Below are 24,508 nucleotides of genomic sequence, written 5' to 3' on the forward strand. Positions count from 1 at the left end.
CAGAAAATATTTTTACTCTCCTTAGCTTTTCTATCACCCTTCTTTAATTTCCCAAGTACCTGAGAATTTCCTTAAAGTCTAAAGAGCAGGTGGAAGGACTTTTAAAATGTTAATTTTTCTGTCAATTCTGTTGCTCTGGTGTTGCTGTTAGAACTGGATCTTCACTCTGGTGATGATTAACTTTTACTACAAAATGTCCTGATTGATCCCAATCCCTGAGTATTCATGGTAATGCACACTTAGATTTAAAAGTTACAATGCTATTTTTAGTTCATATATACATATGCTTGTTCAGCTATTATTCCCAAACAGCAGAATTCTGTTTTGGCAACTTGGCCTCCTAGCTTTAGCCACACACATTAAGAACTCTGGCCCTGTCCCACAACTCAATCCTTTATGTGGAACAACCCCCATGTTAGCCTAGACCTTCCTGGTGCATTATCCTTTGAGGACTTTGTCTTTTCTTGCATAAACTAATCATCCAGAACTATCAGATAGCTTCAAATAATATCACTGAAGAGATGAGAATTTCCAATCATCTTTCCTAAAAGATCTGTTCCTCAAAACCTCTCATCCCTTGAAGTATATTTTCTTTTACTTCAGGAGTCCCAATATTAATGTTTCCCAGGTTGGATGTTTCTAGTGATTTGCTTTCCAAAGTAAGAAAATTTCTCAAGCTATTGCAATCAGTCTAAAGTTTTCAGCATATATCAAGTTCTCCCTTACAAGGAAGAGATAAGTTCTCTGAGCTTAAAGTAGATTCATTGAATCTAAGAGCGCTAAGCCCCATTATGACTTATTAGTATCCATGTGTAAAGAGGATTTGGTTTTCCAAGTTAGTTAGAGGTCGACATGGAGATTTAGCTTCCTCTAAAAATTATCCGTTGATTCTTTTCAACTAGGTGGAGAAGAATTAGTAGCAGTCCAAACCAATTCTTGGCATTGGTTAATTTCCCATTTTTGGTATTATTGATTAGTTCCACAATAGGGGATGAATATATTCTCTAAAGAGATATCATACTTATAAATAAATTCTTATAAATTATTTAATGTCTAATTTGCCCTGAGACATAAAGCACAAAAAAGACTACAATCAATAATGAAAATTAGAACTCAAAAGCATTTTTCAGTAATTTCAACACTTGAATATTAGAACCTGTGAAGAATACACATTGATTTATTTGGGATTCCAATTATAGTTGAATAAAAAGATCAAATTATGCCATTATATTTCTATTTCTTTTGACATGTTTTAATATTACCTCATTGAGTCTTCCTAACAACTTTGTAAACTAAAGTGGTACAACCCTTATTTTTTAGAAGAAGCCCTTAATTTTAAGAGAAATTAATTGTGCAAGAAGAAAGAGCTATTATTTACATGACATTTTCTGAGTTCTAGCTATATCAGTTAATATACTCACCTATATTGTTCTCGATTCATGATCATTTTATCTTACTTTGTTTTCTTAATATAAGCTTATGGGTGCAATGGCATGTGTATTTACCACAGCTACTTGGGGGAGAGAATGAGGCAGGAGAATTGCTTGAACCAAGGAATTCCAGACTAGCCTGTGCATCATTGTGAAATCCCATCTCAAAAACAAAAGAAAACCAAACAATTTACAAATAATTGTCAAGTTAATAAAATGTCTGGGCTTACAGATTTGAAGTGCATATTATAAAGTTCTGATATAAGATCTAATATTGTTTAAAATACTATTATATATTGAATGTTTGGTTACTGTTTTTATATCAATATTAAAATGCTAATTTGATTAATTTTTTATCTATAGCCTCAAGAAATTAATTCTTCAATATATGAAAGTAGAATCTAAACATCCTGAAAACATCAACCCAGGTAAGACTTCTGAAAGTGAATTGATTATGGTATTCATGGCTTATGTAAGAAAAGTAAGAGTATGGCAGGTGCAGTGTTGGCAAACCTGTAATTGGGTGGCTCAGGAGGATGAGGCAAGAGGGCTGCAAGTTCAGAGTCAACCTCAGCAATTGAGCAAGGCCCTTAGCAACTTAGCAAGACACTTTCTCAAAAATTACAAAAGGACTGTGATGTCTCTCAGTGGTTGAGCTCTCCTGGGCTCAATTCCTGGTACCAAAGTAAGTAAATAAATAGGAGTAAGAAAGTTTGGATTGCAAAGGAGCAGTGGAAAAATTAATTTTTTTCTTAATAATCTAGAATTCATGATTATTTAAGCCATTAATTGTAGGAAATTTATAATCTGAAATGATATTGTCTGAAGAAATTTTAGGCTAACTGAATCTTGGCCCCTGAAATCTTATATTTATGTACATAAATAAGTAAAAAAATTCAAATTAGTATGTTGTCTTTCCTATATAATGACATTGTAGCAAAGTGGACTTGTAATAAAAACAGATGTTCTATTTTTACTATAGATATCAACTCTTACTGGGTATACAAATTCGTGGATTTTACAGTGATATTTCCATACATATGTAAATAGTACTTGAATCCCAACCACTTTCCCTACTTCCATTTCTATCTGTCCCTTCATTTCTTCAACCCTTATTACCTTCCCTCTTCCCTAATAACCCCTTTTCCATTTCCTTGTCATTCTTAATTTGTTTTCAAATTGCACGTGTTATAGAGAATGTGATATTTGATTTATGTTTCTGACTTATTCTGCTTAACATAATAGCCACCCTTTCCATCCATCTTAAGTTTTTGTCTTTGTTTCTTTCTTTTCTCTTAAGGGCTTGAAATATAGCATTTCATGTTTCCTGGCCTTCAAAGTTTCTGTTGATAACTCTTATGTTTTTCTTATGAGTTTATTCTATAAGTGCTTTGGTCTTTTTTACTTCTTTAATATACTTTTGGCAGTTTTTATAAATGAACATGGAGAAGTTCTATTCTGGTCATGTCCATTTGGTGTTCTAAATGCTTCCTGTATCTGGACACCCTTAACATTCAAAAAATTTAAGAAATTTTCTGCTATTTTTTTCTCCAAATAAATTGCATTGCCTATAAGCCTGTACTAATACACCATTGTCTATGTTCATAATTCATGAGTTTAGTCTATAAATCAGGAACCAAGGACTTTGTATATTCTGTTTCTTCTTCTTTTTGTTGTCATAACTAACTAAACGTGACATTCATCATTGCCTTCCAACTCTGATATTTTTCTTCTGCTTAATCTAGTCTATGATTGAAAGTTAGATTTATTTTTTTTAAAATTTGAAATATTAAGCTATTTATTTCCAAGATTGCTGTTTGAATTCTTTTCAGAAGCTCTATTTTTGCACTCTTCTCTAATGCCTTATAAGGTTTTTATTACTTTATTCATCTTCTATTTGTATCATCTTTGAATTCATACATTATGTTTAATATCTTTTTTAATCCTTTTTTCTGGCGTTTTGTCTACTGCAGTGTCATTGGAATCAGTTGCTAGAGAGTTATGAACTTTTGGAGGATCCATGTTACCTTATTTGTTCATCTTTCTTATATTTGTGCTAAATTTTGTGCATCTGTGGGGGTATATGTTTCTTCCACATTTATGTGAGAGTCTTCTTAGGAAATAACCTTCTCTTGATGATGTATCCTGGGCTATTGGTTTATTTTGTCGAGATTATTTCCAAAGTATAGACTTTGTATTATAGACTTTTATATTTTACCTAACTGTGATTCATGGGTTTTGTCACAGTTTGTACTATCATAGCCTGAAGGACCAACTCTCTTTGTCAATCTTGTGAGAATGGAGTCACATGATGTAGGCAGTGGATTATGTGGGCTGCATTTTTTGTGGTCATTACTGTAGCCTTGTCAATAATTTTCTGTCTGCAAAGGCAAGGGAGAGACCTAGTGCCGCAGTCCAGCTGGGCAAAGTAACCAAGAGGTGACAAGCAACTGAAGGTTGAAGCAGTAACTGAAGGTAACTGCTTTATTGCGGAACAGCAGAGGTGTATATATCTAACTGATTTACATAAAGCATGACTCAATCAGCATCATCCAATCATAGCATTGCTCCTCTACAGATACAGCAATCAGCCAATAAGGAGTCCCCACCATCTTGATGAGTCGGCGGCATTGCCTCACAAGCCACTCTTCCTGGCAAACTGCCAGGCACCATCTTGACTTGGTCGCAGCCTCCAACAGACTAGGCTGAGGTGCTGCTTGGTGCAGACTTCATACCTGCACAACTCTGTAAACAGGGTTGTTTCACCTCTCTCTGCTCATGCTATGAGGGTGGCTGCCAGACACTGGATTATAGTACATTCGATCCATACCAACATGGGTACATGTCAGCTGGGGACTTTTATTTACCCTGTTATTTTACTTGAAGTACCTGCCAAGTTATAAGTGGGAATGTATGTCTTTGGTGGAAAGTAAGATGCATTGTTTCTTACCTTTGCTGTGGGTTTTTAGAAGTTGCAAAGTACCTGCCAATGTGTTCAAGGAATGGGGCTGGATCCCCATTGCAGATGGAAGAAGACAAACAACAATAATACAGCATGAAGGCAAACTAGATATAGGTATACAGAAACAATCAACAAGAAAAAAAAGAAAACACCAGTAACAACAGAGAAGAAAGGGATAAAATATTTAGGATCCACTAAATTGTTAAAGGTTCATAAAAGTAAAATTAATTTTAAAAAAAGGAAGAATGAGAAATTGGAAGAAACTTTTAAAAATTCTATTAAATTATGACAATAAGATAAAAGTAATGAAACAAAATGACTAAGAAAGAAACACAAAGCAAAATCTAGTCAAGAATTTGTTCTACATGAGTTGTATGTGCACACACTGTCCTAGTCTGTGCCCAGGGCAATGGTCAATGCCTGCATAGCAGCAAGCCCTTCATACCTGCAGAGCTTTGGCATTAAGAGGTTTGTGTCAGAAAGTCATATATTCTGCCTGTAGAACTATAGTCTGTGTGGGCTGGGAATGTGGCTCAAGCGGTAGCGTGCTGGCCTGGCAAGCGTATGGCCCGGGTTCGATCCTCAGCACCACATACAAACAAAGATGTTGTGTCCGCCAAAATCTAAAAAAAAAAAAAAAAAATTAAAATTCACTCTCTCTCTCTCTCTCTCTCTCTCTCTCTCTCTCTCTCTCTCTCTCTCTCAAAACAAACAAAAAAAAGAACTATTGTCTCTGTGCCCAGGGATATGGCAAATGTCTGAACTCCAGTATCTACCCAAAATGTGAATTGAGATTTTTCCAAAGAGCAAATGTATTTTCTAATATTTTTTTCTATAAGTTGAATGTATTTAGTAAATAAAAATTATTTGTGTAACTAAAAATGAGTTGTCTCATTAAAATGAGGTGAAATACTCTGTGGCATTTTTAAACTATTTTTTTGCGTAAATATGTAATTAAATTATTCAATTTCTTCAACTTATGAGAATAGCCATATTCTATTGCTTTGATCTTTATCACTAATTTGGAGGTGACTATCTTGCCATAATCTATATTAACTGTTAATGGTTAGCTCAGTGAGTATCTTTATTTTTTGATTTAGTAACTTTTTGTGTGTACAGTACTGTAATCAAATCTAGGGCATTATGCATCCAGGTAAGTTCTCTACCACTGAGGTATATCCTTGGTCCCTAATACATAGTTTTAAATTCACAGAAAAGTACGGAAGGTACAGAGATATTTTCTTCTGTACTTCCTTTACTTTCATAGTCCTCCTCCATTATCAATGTCCACTACTAGGGGCATACTCTTGCTACCAATGATGAGCCTATATTTATACATTATTATCACTCACACATTTAATTTATATTAGGATTCTTTCTTGGTGCTATACAACCTGTGGCTTTTAGAAAAATGGATAATAGCATCTATTCATAGTTGTAGCTTCAGAAACAAAATGTTTTATTGTCCTTATCTTCCTAATCACCTCAACACACACGTAACCCCTTCCAACCACTTATCTCTATTATATCTGGAATATTTTTTTTCCAGAGTAACCTTATATTTGGAAAAGTATAGTATATTTAAAATATGAAAGTTCCAATGAAATTAAATCTAATCATTTAGAAAATACTTTTTATTTTTTCTTTCTTTTGTGGTGCTAGTGATTGAATACATTACATCATGTAATATAGGCACATTGTGTATGAATGGGCTACATTTATAGCCCTTGTTTTCCAATTTTTGTTCACTGGTATAGACATGAGGGCATATGGATTACATGCAGAAAAAGCAGGAAGTCTATAAAGATTTGCCACATAATGAAAAGGATTGGAAAAAAAAAATTGGATCATGCTGTACAAAACAGTGCTAACTGTAATATCCTACTCTACTGGGACCAGATAAAATCTTCTCAGTGGAATCTGACAATCTCAAGAAGTCATAGTTTATACAATGGTCATCAAAATGTATTTTACAGCCTTGCCATAGGAAAACTTTCTAGAAAGAAAGTAGTAAATATGAATTAAAATTATCTCCTCTTCAGTTGTCAGAATGAATCTTTGATGGTTTGGATGTGAGGTGTCCCCAAAAAGCTCAAGTGTGATATAATGCAAGAATGTTTAGAGGGGAAATGATTGGGCTCTGAGAGTCTTAACCCAGTCAGTGAATTAATCCCCTGATGGGATTAACTGGGTGGTAACTGAAGGCAGGTAAAGTGCGGCTAAGGATGTGCATCATTGGAGGTTTGCCTTTGATATTTTGTATCTGGTGAGTAGAGTCTCTCTCTGCTTTCTGTTCAAAAGTGAGCTGCTTCCCTATGCCTTACTCTTCCACCATGATATTCAGCCTCATCCTCGAGTCCCATGGAATGGAGTTGGCAGTCTAAAAACTGAGACCTCTGAAACCTTCAAATAAACTCTTTCCCCACTATAATTGTTCTGGTCAGGTCCTGTAGTCACAGCAATAAAAAAATCTGACTAATACAGAATCTCAATGAAATTTGCTATGTACATTTATGACTGCCCCATAATGAATCTCATCAACATGTATGTCCCCAAGGTAGTAATTTTTTTTTTTTAAAAAAAGGATATAAATAAACAGTTCACTACAGTAGATGAAAGGAAACAAAGCAAGGGGGGGGGGGTGAAAAAAAGGGTATCTACTGGGGGACTGAATTTAAAAGAAAAAAATGAAGCTTTAGAATTTGATCAAAATGAATCCTTATGTTTAAATTAAAAGATCCAATAAAAAACAAAGATAAAAGAATTACATTGCCACATGCTTGAGGTAGTATATTGAGTAAAATAATTCCATAAAGTGCTTTAAATTTAGCAAATCCAACACTGTCTGAAATATGTCCCCTTCTTTGTATAAGCCCCTTCGGCTTTATTCATACTATATGCTTTACATTTTTGCCATTACACATTAATGACATTCTTCAAATAATCTAAAAACTCATTCTAATATTTTCAGAGAACAGTATAAAATCAGACTATTTAATTTTAACAGAACTGACATTCTTTTTTTTTCTTTTTTCTTTTTATTTCTTTTTTTTTAATGGTTGTTCAAAACATTACAAAGCTCTTGACATATCATATTTCATACATTAGATTCAAGTGGGTTATGAACTCCCATTTTTACCCCAAATACAGATTGCAGAATCACATCGGGTACACATTCACAATTTTACATAATGCCCTATTAGTAACTGTTGTATTCTGCTACCTTTCCTATCCTCTACTATCCCCCCTCCCTTCCCCTCCCATCTTCTCTCTCTACCCCATCTACTGTAATTCATTTCTCTCCTTGTTTATTTTCCCATTCCCCTCACAACCTCTTATATGTAATTTTGTATAGCATTGAGGGTCTCCCTCCATTTCTATGCAGTTTCCCTTTTCTCTCCCTTTCCCTCCCACCTCAACAAATGGGACTTACTTAAACTAAAAAGTTTTTTCTCAGCAAGAGAAACAATAAGAGAGGTAAATAGGGAGCCTACATCATGGGAACAAATTTTCACTCCTCACACTTCAGATAGAGCCCTAATATCCAGAGTATACAAAGAATTCAAAAAATTAGACAATAAGATAACAAATAACCCAATCAACAAATGGGCCAAGGACCTGAACAGACACTTCTCAGAGGAGGACATACAATCAATCATCAAGTACATGAAAAAAATGCTCACCATCTCTAGCAGTCAGAGAAATGCAAATCAAAACCACCCTAGGATACCATCTCACTCCAGTAAGATTGGCAGCCATTATGAAGTCAAACAACAAGTGCTGGCGAGGATGTGGGGAAAAGGGTACTCTTATACATTGCTGGTGGGACTGCAAATTGGTGCGGCCAATTTGGAAAGCAGTATGGAGATTCCTGGGAAAGCTGGGAATGGAACCACCATTTGACCCAGCTATTGCGCTTCTCGGACTATTCCCTAAAGACCTTAAAAGAGCATACTACAGGGATACTGCCACATCGATCGATGTTCATAGCAGCACAATTCACAATAGCTAGACTGTGGAACCAACCCAGATGCCCTTCAATAGATGAATGGATAAAAAAAAAAAGTGGCATTTATACACAATGGAGTACTACATAGCACTAAAAAATGACAAAATCATGGAATTTGCAGGGAAATGGATGGCACTAGAGCAGATTGTGCTAAGTGAAGCTAGCCAATCCCTAAAAAACAAATGCCAAATGTCTTCTTTGATGTAAGGAGAGTAACTAAGAACAGAGTAGGGATGAAGAGCATGCGAAAAAGATTAACATTAAACAGGGATGAGAGGTGGGAGGGAAAGGGAGAGGGAAGGGAAATTGCATGGAAATGGAAGGAGACCCTCAGGGTTATACAAAATTACATGTAAGAGGAAGTGATAGGAAAGAGAAAAAAATACAAGGGGGAGAAGTGAATTACAGTAGAGGGGGTAGAGAGAGAAGAGGGGAGGGGGGATAGTAGAGGATAGGAAAGGCAGCAGAATACAACAGACCCTAGTATGGCAATATGTAAATCAATGGATGTGTAACTGAAGTGATTCTGCAATTTGTATACGGGGTAAAAATGGGAGTTCATAACCCACTTGAATCAAAGTGTGAAATATGATATATCAAGAACTATGTAATGTTTTGAACAACCAACAGTAAAAAATTTTTAAAAAATAATAAAAAAAAGAAAGGCGGGAAATGTGACGATTCCCTCTGGTCCAGGATGGGAGTGTGTCGTTGGGGACCAGCAACCATTAGTCTTCATCAATGAATATTTAGGTTTTTTCCATTTTTTGCTACTGTTAACACCATGATAAGTTTTCTTGTATGTGCAATTTTGTGTACTGTTCATTATAGTACAAATACAATCATTGGTAAGTTAAGAATATAAACATTCCCAGGCTTTGTAATACGTATTATCAAATCTGTCAGATCGTTCTAATTAACACTCCCACTAATGGCCTTAATCCCTTTACACATCTTTTGTAGTGGTTAACACAAGGCCAGTGTGTTAGTCAGCTTTCCATTGATATTACAAAATACCAAGGTAATAAGCTTGTAAGGAGGAAATGTTTATTTAGGCTCATGGTTTCAGAGGTTCAGCCCATGGTTACTTAAGCCTGTCATTTTGGGCTTGTGGTAGAACATTACTTCATGACCAGAAGTGCATAGCAGAGGAAGCTGCTCACATCATGTCTGCTGGAACATAGAGAGACAAGAAGGGGCCAAGGTCCCAAATCCCCTACAAGAGCTCACCCTATTGGCTTAACTTCCTTTCACTAGGCCACAGCTCTTAAATTTTCCACCATCTCCCAATTGCATCTTGGGCTGGGAACCAAGCCTTTAACACCTGGGCCTTTGAGGGTCGCTCAAGATCCCAAGATATAGCAGCTACATTCATAATTCTTTCTGTTGGGTGGGTTTTTATCACTAGATGAATATTCATTAAGTGAAAGACCTGGCATCTTGAGAACCTTAAATAGTATCAACAGGATTTCATGATAGCCTGTCCTCCTCTATTTCCTCCATCTACATGAATGTGAGGGCTGGTCCTGGGTGAGCTGGAGTAGCTTGTTCTTACAGGTATGTGACGTTCAAGGATGTGGCTATGCTCTTTACTCGGGATGAGTGGAAAAAGCTGGATCCTTCCCAGAGAAGCTTGTATCGGGAGGTGATGCTGGAGAACTATAGTAACCTGGCCTCACTGGGTAAGGAAATCCCCTCTGGACACAGTTCAGAAATTAGACTTCAGCACCTGCTTCCCTGAATAAAAGCTGTTGGCCATCAAAAAAGTTGAGGTTTGCCTTATGATTATACAAATAATATCTTTGTAAATAAATATTGAGAACATGTTCTCCTTACAGGCATGGAATTACCCTGTGTATAGGAATGGAGGAGGTGGTCTTGGTAACCATCACCTTCCTTCTATGTTTTTTAAATTTTAATTATTTTCTATTAGGAGGACTCCCATTTATCAAACCAAAGGTGATCTCCCTGTTACAGGAGGGAGAAGGTCCCTGGAAGGTAGAGAAAGAAAATTCTGGAAGCACCTCTCTTGGTGAGTGGGTGGCACTATTTATGTTTAAAGAATATTATGTGTTTGTGAAATATGCAAATAAGCACAGAGAGGAATTGCTGCAGGTATCAGTCTGGTTCAGAAGAAGGTGCAGCTTGGAGTGTATTAGTTGGGAAACTTCCTTTAGGGTTCTCAGGCCTCAAGAAGTTGATGAGGAAGGGAAAGCCCAGGTTCCTAGACACCTGCTTCTGCTTTTTTGTGCATAATCACTTCACAAAATGAATCTCTCTAGAGCTCTTTTTATTCTTTCCTGTTATTTCTGAAAAGGGCTGCATTTTATGTATTCATTCAACAAGCAGTGTAATTTAAGGGAATATAAATAATTCATTCTAGCTGAAGCTGCAGGTATGAAAGAGATAAGGAAGACAATGAGATGGGAGGCTGTCTAAGGGCCACACTGTAAGTGCTTTGGTACAGTTCTAAGAGATTTGAACTGTTCCATGGATGACCAGAAATATTTGAGGAATTTAAGCAGAAGAACTTTTTTATCCCTGATATTTTAGAAAAATTGGTCTGAATCAGAAACAAATGTTCCTTAATAAAGGAATGGCTAAAGAAAAAATGATGTGTCCCTACTCTGGCAAACGTTGTCACAGTTTAGAAAGAAAGAACACCCTAATGTGGATGGAGCTGCAAGGCACATCAAGTTATAAAATATCACCATATGTTAATATTTATATTTAAAGAATATTAAGTGTTTGTGAAATATGCAAATAAGCACTGAGAGGAAGGTTCAGAAAACACACAAAAATTACAAGGACACACCTAAACTGGAATGAATCTAATAAAAGGGGACTTTGTTTCCATGTAATGTTTTAATTTTCACAAAGAGAATATGTTCTCGAAGGTATCTTGACTGGAAGTTAATAAGAATGGTCACTTAGGAGGCATTATTGAAGTGAGGCAAAACTAGAGGTTGGAAGCCTCACAGAATTCATGGGAATCCAGGCAGGAAGCCAGTGGGCCTGGACTGGAGGCACCTGCTGTGAGGATCAGGGAGTGGAGGAGGAGTCAGCTTGATAAGGGAGTCTGAGGAATTCAGTGTGGAATGGTTTTTATTTAAGATGTAACATACATGGGTAGAGGTTACAGATGGGCAGTTATGTAAGGGAGACAGACTGGTTGGCACTCCAAGTAGAGGGCAGGAACCCTCAGTTCAAAGGGGTAATTACCACCTTGAGTTGACCAGGTAAAGGAACAGAGCAGAAAACAGAATCCTAGGAAACAAACATTTGAGAGATGGTTAAGCGAGAAAGGACTTTGTGACCAAATCTGAGGTTAAATTATCAGAGGAGAGAAACAGAAGAGGTGGCTGTCATCCAAGAAAGGCTGGGGATTTGAGCTTGTGGAGGCATAGGAAGTGGTCCCAGGGAAGGTCTGGAGAAAGGTCAGTTCAAGCAAGAAAAGTAGAAGAAACTGCAGAAGACAGCAGTGGAAACAGATCCTGCTGAGCCCCGGCCCTGTAACAGGATTTGGTCTGAGAATTGGAGAGCCTGGGAAGGGCTGAAGAGTTGTGAGTTTCCTGGAGCTGCACAGGTTCACCCTCCACAAAAGCAGCTTCCAACTGACTTAGGGAGCCTGAGAACATAGAGAGGAGACACATAGGAGGCTATGTCAGAGACAGCCTCCCATGTCCCAGCCTAGGGAAGAGCATGGGACAGACTGCCTTGGTACAACAGTGCCTATGCTGGGGGAGTTCTCTTCTCAGTTAAGGTGACAATTTTTGAGATGAAAACCCCAGTTGTCTATCTTTTAACCCTCATTTTGGAGAAATTAATTCTTTGGAAATTGCCAGAAACCACCCCAACATAAAAAGAGAGCAGGGAAACTTTAGAGTTAGGAGGCATTAGTCTGGCTATTATATGAGACCTGACTCTGGTTTGAAAGATCAGAGTCCTCTGAACAGCCCTTCCCAAAAGGAGCTCACTCCCCAAGAGCACAGTTGAAGGACCTGGATGTTCTTAGAAGTACCTACTGTTATAATTAACTTTCAGCCAGAACCAAAATCCTAACCCTTGAAAAACCAGTTACAGAAAAGCTCATGCTCTGAGACCAGGATTCTCTAGAACCTCCAGTAGCCTCAGAATGCACTTTTACAAAGTTACTTTTCAATTCAGAACTGTTAATAAATAGGAACACCCCCCCCCCCCAAAAAAAAAAAAAAAAAAACTTATGAGAAAACAACTGTGTCATCCCTGGCTTTCTAAGTTTAAGTTAAAAGACAGGAGGATATGGCTCAAAGGGTCTGAATCTCTGATTTGGGTCTCTTGCTTAGAATATGAACCAAAAGCATAATCTTTTGAGGTTGTGCTTTTCTAGAATAGTTGTACTAAGAATAATGGAGTTAAACTTGTTTGTAAAGCTCATAACTTTGGTTCCTACCCAAATGTAAAAATATTAGATTCCATGCAGTGAAAGATAATATTTTCTTCCCATTGTTTCCTCTTCTTTTGTCCTCTAAAAGCAAGAAGCCATCTAAGATGGACTGAAATACAGGGTGGTCACCTCAAGTGTTACCTGCTATGCTCTAGTGAGGTTTGCCTGGGCAGCATCTGCCTGAAGGAAAAGCGTCTTTTCCTGATTTGCACAAGCTGCTAAACAGATTAGCAGCAGCCCTACCAAAGTGGTATGCAATGGTTTTGAAAAGCAACTTCTTATACAGTTTCAGTGGAGTCACAGTGCTCTGCAGACCTGTTTAATATGTATGAATTAGTGCTGTTGCTGTCCCCCTGCCCTCCAACAAAGACCCATACATGGGCCCTGTACCTCCCCCCTGCTGCCATCAACTTATCTTTCCTTTGTAGCTATCAAAGGGATCTTTTTAAAAAGTAAATTATGTCATATTTCTGCATGCTCAAAACCTTTAGAGGCTTCCATCCCATGGAGTCCAATCAAGAATCTTTATTGTGGCCTTTAGAGACCTATAATGGTCTAGCCTCTTGACCTTCATCTACTTCTTCTCTTCCCTTTATGCAAGAACTCTAATCACCCTGGCTCTCACCTCTGGGATTTTGCACTTACTTTTCCTGTATGATAACCATTCTTTTTCCTGATGACCTCATGCATACATGACTCATTTCCTCATGTCCCACAGGTTTCTTCCCCTCAGCATGCTTATCACTGCATAATAATACATATTTATTTACAATCTGTCTCTTTCTTTGCATTTTTAGCTCCCTTATGCAGAATTGCCTCTTTCATTCATTCCCACTTCCCTATTTTCTAAAATAGTGGCTGGCCAGAGTGGACTTCCAGCTTTATAGTAAATGCAGAAATGACTAAGACTAGGTTAGTTCTGATGGACATAGAAAGAAGCAAACCAATTCCAAAGATATCTGGAAAGTAAAAACAGGACTTAGAGATTGATTTGATAAGGAAAATAAAGGAGATGGAATTGTTAGGGATACTTGCTTAGTTGGTGGCTCATTCTGGAAAGAACAAAATACTATTCACTGGAAGGAGATCAAGTATGGGAGATAGTATGAATTTGGTTTGGAATTAATTATATTCAGTTGTCTTTAGTTGGCCCAGTTATCCAACTGGAGATGTCAGGACTGAGTATGAAATGTAAATTTGCAAGAACCTCATCCATATAGGATAATTAAAACAATGAGTGAGGTTAAGATAGACTAGGGAGAAAGCTTAGGTTACAGTAAGAGGAAGAAAAAGGCTAGGATTGAATATTGAGCCACATTGAAGTCTTATTGATGTTAGGTGGTAGGGGCAGAAACATTTCAGGCAGTCAGGTAGAGAAGCATGAATCCATAGGGAGGTCAAGTATAGATGTACTGAAGGAGTAAATTGGAGAGAGTTTGGTACCATCAAAGGCAAGATGCATAATAGAATGGTAGCAGTAGAAATAAGAAGTGGATGGATTTGGAATATATTATATGGTCAAATAAAAAAGTCTTGGTAGTTGATGAGATGATGGGAACAAGAAGCTGCTTCTTGAGGATTTGCTTGAGAATAGTGCCATTTACAGAATCCAGGGATTAAACAGGTTGGACGAAGTGATCATGAATCTGGTTCTAGGCATATTAACTTTGAGGTGTCATTAAAGCATCTGAGTTGCTGTTTTGAGTAGATAATCTGGAAGTGTGTGTGGCGAATAGAGTATTCTTGCCTAGAGTATAAGTTTGTAATTGAAGCTAGCTAGTGGAAAAAAATAAAGAGAGAAAAGTTGGTCACCAGGAACTAAATCCTAAGGAACTCTGTGAATTAAAAGAGCAGGTAATGAGGTCACTGAAGCTTAGGAAGAGAGTGTCCCAAGGAAAGCAAGGGATTGTTGTCAGGTGTTGCTGGAGGTAAGTTAGGAGAAAATCGAAGAAAGTGTCTTGTCTTAGTGGCATTAGGTGGTAAGAGCAGAAAGCCAGAGTGGATATGATGAAGGGTGAGTGAGAAGAAGCAATGGATGAATAGAATACACTACATATAGGAATATATTTAGATAAAAATACTATGTAATACACCTTATTCTGCCCCTTTCACTTGGTGCATATTAAAACTCTTTCCGGCTCACTACACAGAGAGCTTCCTCACTCTGGGCTGGCTCTATGCCAGCTCTCTTCTCCACTGGGAAAACATCTGGACTTGATTACATGCAGTTTTGGGTAATGATAGCAGGCAGGCCCACTTGAGATTAGGATTTTATAAATGTTATTAGCAATGTGGGAAATTATTTAAAGCTATACCTTTATCAAGTGCCAATGTAAAGTTTTGATGTATTAAAATTAGAGTTAGCCCAAAGGTTCATCAGAGTAATCTAGTTGAGTAAACTTTGGTGTGTACACATAGTGAAATTCTCTGCAGCTGTATAAAGGAAATAAAGATGATCTTTGTAAATTCCACTGTCATCTAAGAAGGGGCTGAGGAAGTACCAAAAAAAAAAAGTAGGTATATTATGTATGTACTTATAACTTTTTTTAAAAAAGATAGAAACAGTAAAAAAAGGATAAAAGCAGATCAATAAAAATGGTTTTATAAGGTAAAGGAAGTAAGAGGATGAAGGGAGCAGGAATAGAATCTAGAATTTTTTAAAGATATCTTTTCTTAATTTCACTTTGGAAATACAAAGACATTTCAAAAAATTATAAAGTAAAATTTAAAAATGAAAAAGGATTCCCCAGATGTTGAGAGCAAAATGAAATAAAATGATCCTAATTGTGTTTCAGGTTGGTTAGTTTAGCAACATAGATAATTATTTCAAATTCCTTTACATCACAGCAATTTCATTATTTGTAGTTTATATCCTAAGTATAAAAATAATTACAATCAATAGTGTGCATTTCAGTGACAGCGATAAGAGTAACTTTGACACACTTATGCATGAAACAATTGATGTCTGAGATCTCCTGTAGCATAATTTATTGGAAGAGAGTAAGGGTTTATATTATTTTGCTATGGCTGTATAAATTACCACAGACCAAGTGGCTTAAAACAACAGAAATGTATTGTCTCACAGTTCTGGAGGCCCAAAGTCAAGGTACTGGCAGAACCCTACTCCTTCTGAAACTGGGTTTTTCCCTCCTTGCCTCTTCCTAGATCATAGTGTTGCCAGCAGTCCTTGGTAATCCTTGGCTCCTGGCTGCATCAGTCCTAACTAACTCCTCTACCTTCACATTGCATCCTCATTTTTCTGCCATGTATTTCTGGAAAATGGCCAGATTTTGCAATTTTCCAAGGACTCTAGTCATATTGCATTCAGGACCACCATAATGTCCTCATCTTAATTTGATCAAACCTGCAGAGACCCTATTTCCAAACAAGGTTACCTTCTCAAGTACTAGAAATTAGGACTGTAACATATTTAGGGGATGTGTCAAATCAACCCATTATAATATATAGATGGAACAGTATTAATGGTGGTTGAAACTTGCTTGAAGTTTCATTGTACATTTTGCTCTTTTATATTGCTGCAAATTTTCCACAATTATTTTTTTTTTTAAATTAGGTACCAACCATACAATTTCTAGAATGTTTCTCTTTTCCAGAAACATAAACATCTGGAGGATGTTTACAAATGTGCCATCCTACCCTCTATCATGGTGATATATATAATTCCCTGCATACAGCTCCTTCATTCTCTAACTTAGAAACTTTGTGAGACTGAAAATACAAGCAACATTTTTATAGAAATGACTTGGATCATTTTATGAATCTGGCTGAAGAATAAGGTGGGGAAGGACACTTCAGGAAATAAATCTGGAAGGTTGACTTAGGTTCAAAGACTAATGATAACTTCACCCCCATCTATCCTATCACTGGTCCTTTAAAGTCTCATCTTAGATATCAGAAAACTCTAAACAGTATCTGCATCCCTTGCCTACCTGCACCCACCACCATCTAAGGACAGTTTTGATGGTGGTCTAAGCTCATGTTTGCATCCATTTCTACCTTGCGTGTTTGTTGTAGAAATTATCACATTGTGTTGTAATTGTCTATTCATTTCTTTATTTCTATGCCAAACTATAAACTCCTCGAAGAAATTAACTGTTTCTTTTCACTACAGGATCTGTAGTATACTGTAGATTACCAGTACCTACCTTATAGCCTAACATACACTAGGTACCTTTTAACTATTTGATAAATAAATAAAGTAAGGAGCAATGAATACTTTTTGAAATAGCAAGATGAGCTTTCTGTATAAGAAGGTAAATCCAGTGGGAAATAATACTAGAAAGGTGAGATACTGGGGTCAAAGGAACAAATTGAAGGTCAGTAGCAATAGTCACTGTAGAGTAAGGAAATTCTGATCTTGGGTGGATCAGTAATGGCTGTTGGAGGCCTTTCACCTAATGGGATTTAAGAGAACTTGGTGACTGCCTAGACTTGAAATGCAGGGGAAAGAAGATTTCAAGATGAAACCAAACATTTATAGAAAAAGTCATTGAAATGGTTATGATGTCGTTTTGAACTGGGAAACATAGGAAAAAAAGCTTTGAAAAGGAATTGTTGGTAAAACCCAATGTTCAAGAACCAGCTGTGAAGATAGAAGGTGCTGAAAGATGAAAGAACAAGCCAGACTGACACAGGATTGCACCAAGTGCAATTTACTAAGGACTTACAGACAGAAGTGTGCTTCGGGTGGCAGCAAGGCAGAAAGATGCCCATACCCTGAGGAAAGGGAGTATATACTAAGCAAAAATATCCTGTGGCTATCTGAAATTTACCTGAACTTTCTCAAAACTATTAACATGTTTTTGGTTTTTTTTTTATTGTTGGTTGTTCAAAACATTACATAGTTCTTGATATATCATCTTTCACACTTTGCTTCAAGTGGGTTATGTATTAACATGTTTAACTACAGTTAAGAAACAGTTCCGTGCCAGTGGCAGGCTAGAAAGAGAAAATTCAGGGTTGTCCTTCACATAGGAGGTGTGGGGATGGAGAGAACATTGAAGAGACACTCTCAGTATAGGAAGAGCCCTGGGAGGATAATCTAGACCTAGTGACAGGAACTCATCATGGCGATGGTCATTAGCAAGGTCATTCTGAGCTCAAAACTTTTGGCCTAAGTTTTAACCTTATTCATGAGGTAGCTCAGGCCTGTGCTTGATCTTGGAACAGAAGTTGAACTGCACCTTAGGAGATATACTTGTAGAGCTGTAGCAAATTCTGAGCAGATCATGAGGAAGTTAGGATGTCCTCAACGAAGACTCATATCTGTTTCAGTGGAAAATATGAGACTAAGGCATTGGCACTTTAGTGCTAGGATGAGTTTACCACAATTGATATGGACCCTTGTAGCAATAATTACTTTCATTACAAATAAAAATGTCCATGTCTCATTTTCCTTATTCTCCTCTAAACCAAACTTTCAAAAACATTTTCCATTTGATGTTTTTGCTTTCTCACTTGCCATTGTTTCCTCTGTATACTCCAGTAGGACCTTGTTCCTTACTATTTCACTAAAAGACTGTACTAAGCTCTACACTGCCTCCATCTTCCCCATAGTCAGGGTTTTTAGTCCTCAAGGTATTTGCCACAATTGATTATTCACTTTTTCCTGGAGTACTTTTTATTCTCTTTGGCTTCTGGAACATCATACTGTCCTGATTTTTTTTCTTAACTTCTAAATGTTGTAGTAATCAAGTAATTTCTCTCCATTCTTTGTCTTTAAATAAAATCTGTATGCATATCTTCAGCTCTGACCTTTTCCCAGCTCTCCAGAATAATCTATATAACTGACTATTTCATTGTCTCCCTTCAGTGCCTACTAAGTCGTAAGGCAGTTTTTGTTGTTACCTTATGAGCTAGAATCCAGAGTGCAAAATCTTACTGCTTTCTTCCCAGCACATGTACAAACCTATAAACAATGCCAATAAACACAGGGGAAAGTGTTCCAATACTTTAGGCCCAGATAAGGAATTAAAATCTGATTGTTTAATTTAGTATATCTTAGGTCGATAGGAACTAGGAAGATATTAAGCAGAGAATTTAAAAATTCTCTTTCCCTTATAATAAGCACCAAAAGTATGGGTGTGGGTAAATATAAAACCAGTCAAGGGGGATGTGCTATATGAGAAGAATTCAATACCTTTAGGAATACTATTTTTAAAGCGGGAAGAGAAGAAGAGTTATTCATGAAGAAAACTAAGAAAGAGAAAAGCAAAATATATAATGTTCACTAAGCAGAAAAAATGTGTGAATGTAAGAAAGATGAGAAAGAAAATGTCAAATAGGAATCTCAAACACAGTAAGGAGCAAGAATCAGCCAGGTGTGGTAGCACATGCCTGTAATCCCAGTGGCTTGGGAGGCTGAGGCAGGAGGATCACAAGTTCAAAGGCAGCCTCAGCAAAAGCAAGGTGCTGAGCAACTCAGTGAGACCCTTTCTCTAAATAAATACAAAAAATAGGGCTGGGGCTGGGACTCAGTGTTCAAGTGCTCCTGAGTTCAATCCCTGGTACCCCCACTTCCAAAAGTGAGAAAAAGCAGCAATAATCCCTTCAAACAATAATGTCTAGCTTAGGGAAAAATGACAAACTACAAGTACAACCATTCTTCTCACAAAATTTAATATTTACTGAATTGTATTCTTTTCTAATTGAAATATTTATTAAATTCAGGTCTTTGCCATTTTTCATGTTATCCCTGCTTTACATTTTTATATTCTTGCCTACTGTTGATCTTGGACTCTTTTCAACCCTCCCTGCATAGCTTTTCTGGCTTGATGCACGAGCTGCCTTTCCAGCTCACAACCCTTGGCTTCATGCCTACCTTGTGGCCCCTCTGTAAATTAACTCAGTAATGCTGTGCGAACTGGCCCTAAAACCTCCCTGACCACCCATGTGCTGTCCTGAAAAGAAGTTTCTACAAGGGGCTTAAAATATGTGTATGTGAATGTATAATGTATGAAATTAGCATGTACAAATATCTAACATTCTAGAAACTAGGAATATGTAAATAATTAAGAAAGATTAATAAAACAAGTTTTATGTATAATTGGGTTGCTATCAAGAGGATCTATAGGAAGATAGGATGTGCTGATCTGCTTATGAAGAACACTTAGAAAAGTAAAGTGATCTATAAGGAGAGAAATATAGAAAGATACATAATAGTATATGTATGTATATATATGTGGGTATGTATGTGTATAAACACTCTGGTAAGTGCTAGGATAAGGGGAACAGAATATGAAAGTTCAGAGTCAAGCAAGGACTCATAGAGTTAGCTTTTGAACTCAATCTGAAGGGTACAAAGGAATCTGGGCATAAAACAAAAGAAAGAAAACTTTCCAGATTAGGAATACTTACACAAAGAAAAGGAATGTTGAGATGATACTTTAGGAGTTCTTCATGCGCTTTGGATTCTGATCCTAGACTGTACTTTCTAACTCATGTTCCCCTTTTGATATCTTCTGTCTCACTCTCTTTAAATGGGTTCATTTTATTCATTTCTTTCATACCTTGTACTTCTACTCCATTGATTTTTTTTTTCTATACTGCCTAACTCTCCAATTTTTTCTCTTCTTATATTTTTTTGCAAGATACCAGGACCTTCTTTAATAGCATCAATATATATTGGTTCTTCACATTTAATTCAACAAGCTGAATTCTGTGATATTATGATATTCACATTTAATTCAAAGAGCTAAATTCTGTGATATTACATGGGTCACCTTCAATTTCTTTTTTTCCCCCTCCAGCATGGAAGAACTATCATAAGACCACGAAGTCAACTCAAACACAGGACTCTTCATTTCAGAGATTGATAATGAACAGATCCAGAAGGAATGGACTTGGACCCTTGGATTTGAAATCAGAAAAATCTTAATATATGAAGGCAAATTAGAGAAAAAACAGGATTAAAAAGGAAATTTTTCAGATAGTTTCAGTCACCCACAAAAAAACCCTAACTGTAGAAAGAAGCCATAAAAATGTTGAATTTAGCCAGAACTTCAACCCAAAGTCAGTAGTTGTTAGGCAACAGATAGTTCCCAGAGAGAAACCACCACCAAAATATGAAAAAAAAGGGGAACACTTTGAAACATAATTCAAATTTACCTAATCAGCCAAAAATGACAGCAGGTAAATGCTATCAATGTAGTATGTGTGAGTAAACCTTTATTAATACTTCTTCCCTTCATAAACATGAGAAAAAATCATAGTGGAGAGAAATTATTTAAATGTAAAGACTGTTCCAAAGCCTTTAGCCAAAGTTCAGCTCTTATTCAACCTCAAATAACTCATACTGGAGAGAAACCTTATATATGTAAATAATGTGGGAAAGCCTTCACTCTCAGTACATCCCTGTATAAGCATCTAAGAACCCACACTGTCGAGAAATCTTATAGATGTAAGGAATGTGGTAAGTCCTTCAGCTGAGGGTCAGGGCTTTTTATACATCAGAAAATCCATGCTGGAGAAAACCCTTATAAATATAATCCAGGTAGGAAAGCATCTGGTTGCAACACATCCCTTCCTGGTCAAAGAGTTCATCCCAGAAAGAAGTCCTATTTGTGTAAGGAAATGTAGCAACACCTTTAAATCTAGTTCATCCCTTCATTATCATCAGATAATTCACACTGGAGAGAAACCTTTCAAATGTGGTGAATGTGGGAGAGCCTTCAGTCAGAGTGCATCACTTATTCAACACGAATGAATTCACACTGGCGAAAAGCCCAATCGATGTAATGAATGTGGAAAAGGCTTCACTTCTATTTCACGACTCAATAGACATTGAATAATTCATATTGGTGAGAAGTTTTATAATTGTAATGAATGTGGCAAGGCCTTAAGTTCCCATTCAACTCTTATCATTCATGAGAGGATTCACACCGGAGAGAAACCATGTAAATGTAAAGTGTGTGGGAAAGTCTTCAGGCAGAGTTCAGCTCTCATTCAGCATCAGAGAATGCACACTGGAGAAAGACCCTACAAATGCAATGAGTGTGAGAAGACATTCAGGTGTAACTCATCCCTTAGTAATCATCAGAAAATCCATACTAGAGAGAAACCTTATCAATGTGGGGAATGTGGGATGTCATTTGGCCAAAGTTCAGCCCTTATTCAACATCGAAGGATTCATACAGGAGAGACCCTTTAAATGTAATACTTGTGGGAAAACATTTAGACAAAGCTCCTCACGTATTGCACACCAGAGAATTCATACAGGGGAGAAACCCTATGAGTGTGACACATGTGGGAAATGTTTCAACCATAGGTCATCCCTTACTAATCACTATAAAATCCATATGGAAGAAGAACCCTAGAAAGTAGATTTGCTTGTGTAAAAGCCTTAAACCAAAGCTCATCAGAGAATACATACTTCAAGGGTGATGTAATAAATGTAATGGATATTGAAAAAGCCCAAAATCATTTAGTGCCCATTAGCTATCAAATCCCATGAACAAATCTTGATTATGTAATAGCTAAAAGGAAAGCATTCATACCTGCTGCTTTTTAAAATAACTTGAGGATTCATAAGTGGAGACACTAACTTTGGGCATTTGTAAAATAAAAGGTGTTTGATTTTCCTCTTTCCTACAGCAGTGTAGTCTAGCTATCACATGTGATCATCATAAACATCAAGTGGATAGGGATTTCTCTGGTTTTCTCATAAAAACACCAAACTCTACACTGGTGATATTTTTTATAACATTTTAGTAGCATATGAGTGAATGAATCAAAGAAATTATACATTTTTAATGAAAAGGACCAAAATAAAAGATTAAAATAAACTGTAAACTACCTCTCAGTCTCTGGGATTTATCCTTTTCTTGTCTTAATGTCAAACTTTGCACATGAATTTCATTTAAAATAAAAAAGATTTCAGGGGCTGGGATTGTGGCTCAGTGGTTGAGCGCTTGCCTTGCACATGAGAGACCGTGGGTTCGATCCTCAGCACCACGTAAAAATAAATAAACAAAATAAAGATATTGTGTCCATGTATAACTAAAAAAAAAATTAAAAAAAGTTTTCATTAAAGGAGAAAGAAAAATCTGGTCTCTGATTTAGTAATTACTGTGAATTAAAAATTTTCACCTAATTTTTCTTTTAAGAAAAAAAATATTGCTTTGAAATTATTTATTATGAAGATATACCCACTAATATCTTGTGAGCTGTCACCTAGGGGTATTAAATACAAAATAGGCAACTATATCAATTTTAAAGCTACTATGAGGTTTTCTCATTAAAAAATAAAATAAAATTTAGCCAGCCTCAGTAATTTAGCAAGGCTCTAAGCAACTCAAAAGCTCGAAAAATGTTTTTGTGGTGTGAATGCTCTTTCTCAAAATGTTGAAATTCTAACCTCTGAGGTTATGTTAAGAAATAGGGCCTTTGGGGAAGTGATTAAGTCATGATAGTGGAGTCCTTGTGAATGGAGTTTATGCCCTAATAAGATAGTCCCAGACCTGGTGAGGTGGCCCACACTTGTAATCTCAGCAGCTTGGGAGGCTGAAGGCAGGAGGATCACCAATTCAAAGCCAGCTTCAGCAACCTATCCAGGCCCTAAGCAACTTTGGAAAGACCTATCTCAAAATAAAGTTGTTTTTTTTTTTTTTTTTTTTTTTTAAAGGGTTGAGTACATAGCTCAGTAGTTAAGCACCCCTGGGTTCAATCAACGGTACCAAAAAAATACAACCCTGGTATAACTTGCTCTGCCCTTTAATCAGAGGATGCCATCTTTGAACCAGATGACCCTCACCAGACAACCGACTAGCACCTTAATCCTGGACTTCCCAGCCTCAACTGTGAGAAGTTTCTATTGTTCAAAGTTACCCAGTCTTGGATATTTTGTTATAGCAGCCCAAATAGACTGTCATATTATTTTGTAAATTATTTTATAAACTTGGTGTTTTTCCCTCCAAATGCTAGTGATCAAACCTAGGGCCTCCTGCATACTAGGCAAGCACTGTATACTACTAAGCTACACCCCGCAACCCAGTATTTTTTTTTTAATCCCTGCTTCAAGATGTGTACTGTATTACACATTGCAAATTTTAAGAAAAAAGGCACAGACCTTCCTTCAAGAAGCTATGGAGTAGGGGAAGAGAAGGGAGTTGAGGGACTATGAAAGAAATAGGGAAATGTGTCACTGTATATAACTGCTTGTTTTATCAGACAAAACAGTTTAATTATGACAATATGTTGCAGTGCAAGAATGTTGTAAAGTTTTGCACTGGATGAAAAAAGAGCTGTAGGGGGCCTGGAGATATCAAAGAAAGCTTTGCAGAGGCAATGAGGCCTGAGCCATTTTGGATGATAAAAACTCTTGCAAAAGTGAGATAAGCATTTCAAATAAGTAAACTACATGTTCAAGAGTACAGGTGAGTAATATGGCACTTTAGGAAATGTGTAGAGCTAGTGAGCAGAAGAATAAAAGATATTAAATCCTGAGGAGAAGGCAGAGGCCACATAACAAAAGGCCTCATTTGCCATGGTAAGGAACTTGTGTTTTATCCTAAAATTAATACTCGGCCAAATGTGTGTGGGGCATGCCTGGAATCCCAGTGACTCTGGAGGCTGAGACAGGAGGATCACAAGTTCAAAGCCAGCCTCAGTAATTTAGCAAGGCTCTAAGCAACTTAGCAAGACCTTGTCTCAAATTTTTAAAA

At 36.8% G+C, this 24,508-nt stretch overlaps 1 long non-coding RNA gene across 6 annotated transcripts in view; it reads left to right on the plus strand.

Moving 5' to 3' along the window:
* The window catches only part of LOC124076441 (uncharacterized), a 27,416-nt gene extending 4,769 nt beyond the window's left edge, over positions 1 to 22,647 (plus strand). The window contains exons 4-8 of one of the 6 annotated variants that reach the window (XR_009224761.1): positions 1,794 to 1,858; positions 3,820 to 3,905; positions 4,009 to 10,083; positions 10,335 to 10,433; positions 20,597 to 22,647. This is a non-coding gene — a long non-coding RNA (uncharacterized LOC124076441). Of the gene's footprint in view, positions 1 to 1,793; positions 1,859 to 3,819; positions 10,084 to 10,334; positions 10,434 to 20,596 lie in introns of all 6 variants that reach the window. The other 5 variants (XR_009224758.1, XR_009224760.1, XR_006846372.2 and 2 more) reach the window with 5 other exon arrangements.
* Positions 22,648 to 24,508: the final 1,861 nt, after the last annotated feature.

The sequence above is a fragment of the Marmota monax genome, unplaced genomic scaffold (genome assembly GCF_021218885.2).
Source record: "Marmota monax isolate L192 unplaced genomic scaffold, Marmota_monax_Labrador192_F-V1.1 WCK01_AAM20220418_F8-fsc00553, whole genome shotgun sequence".
NCBI lineage: Eukaryota > Metazoa > Chordata > Mammalia > Rodentia > Sciuridae > Marmota > Marmota monax.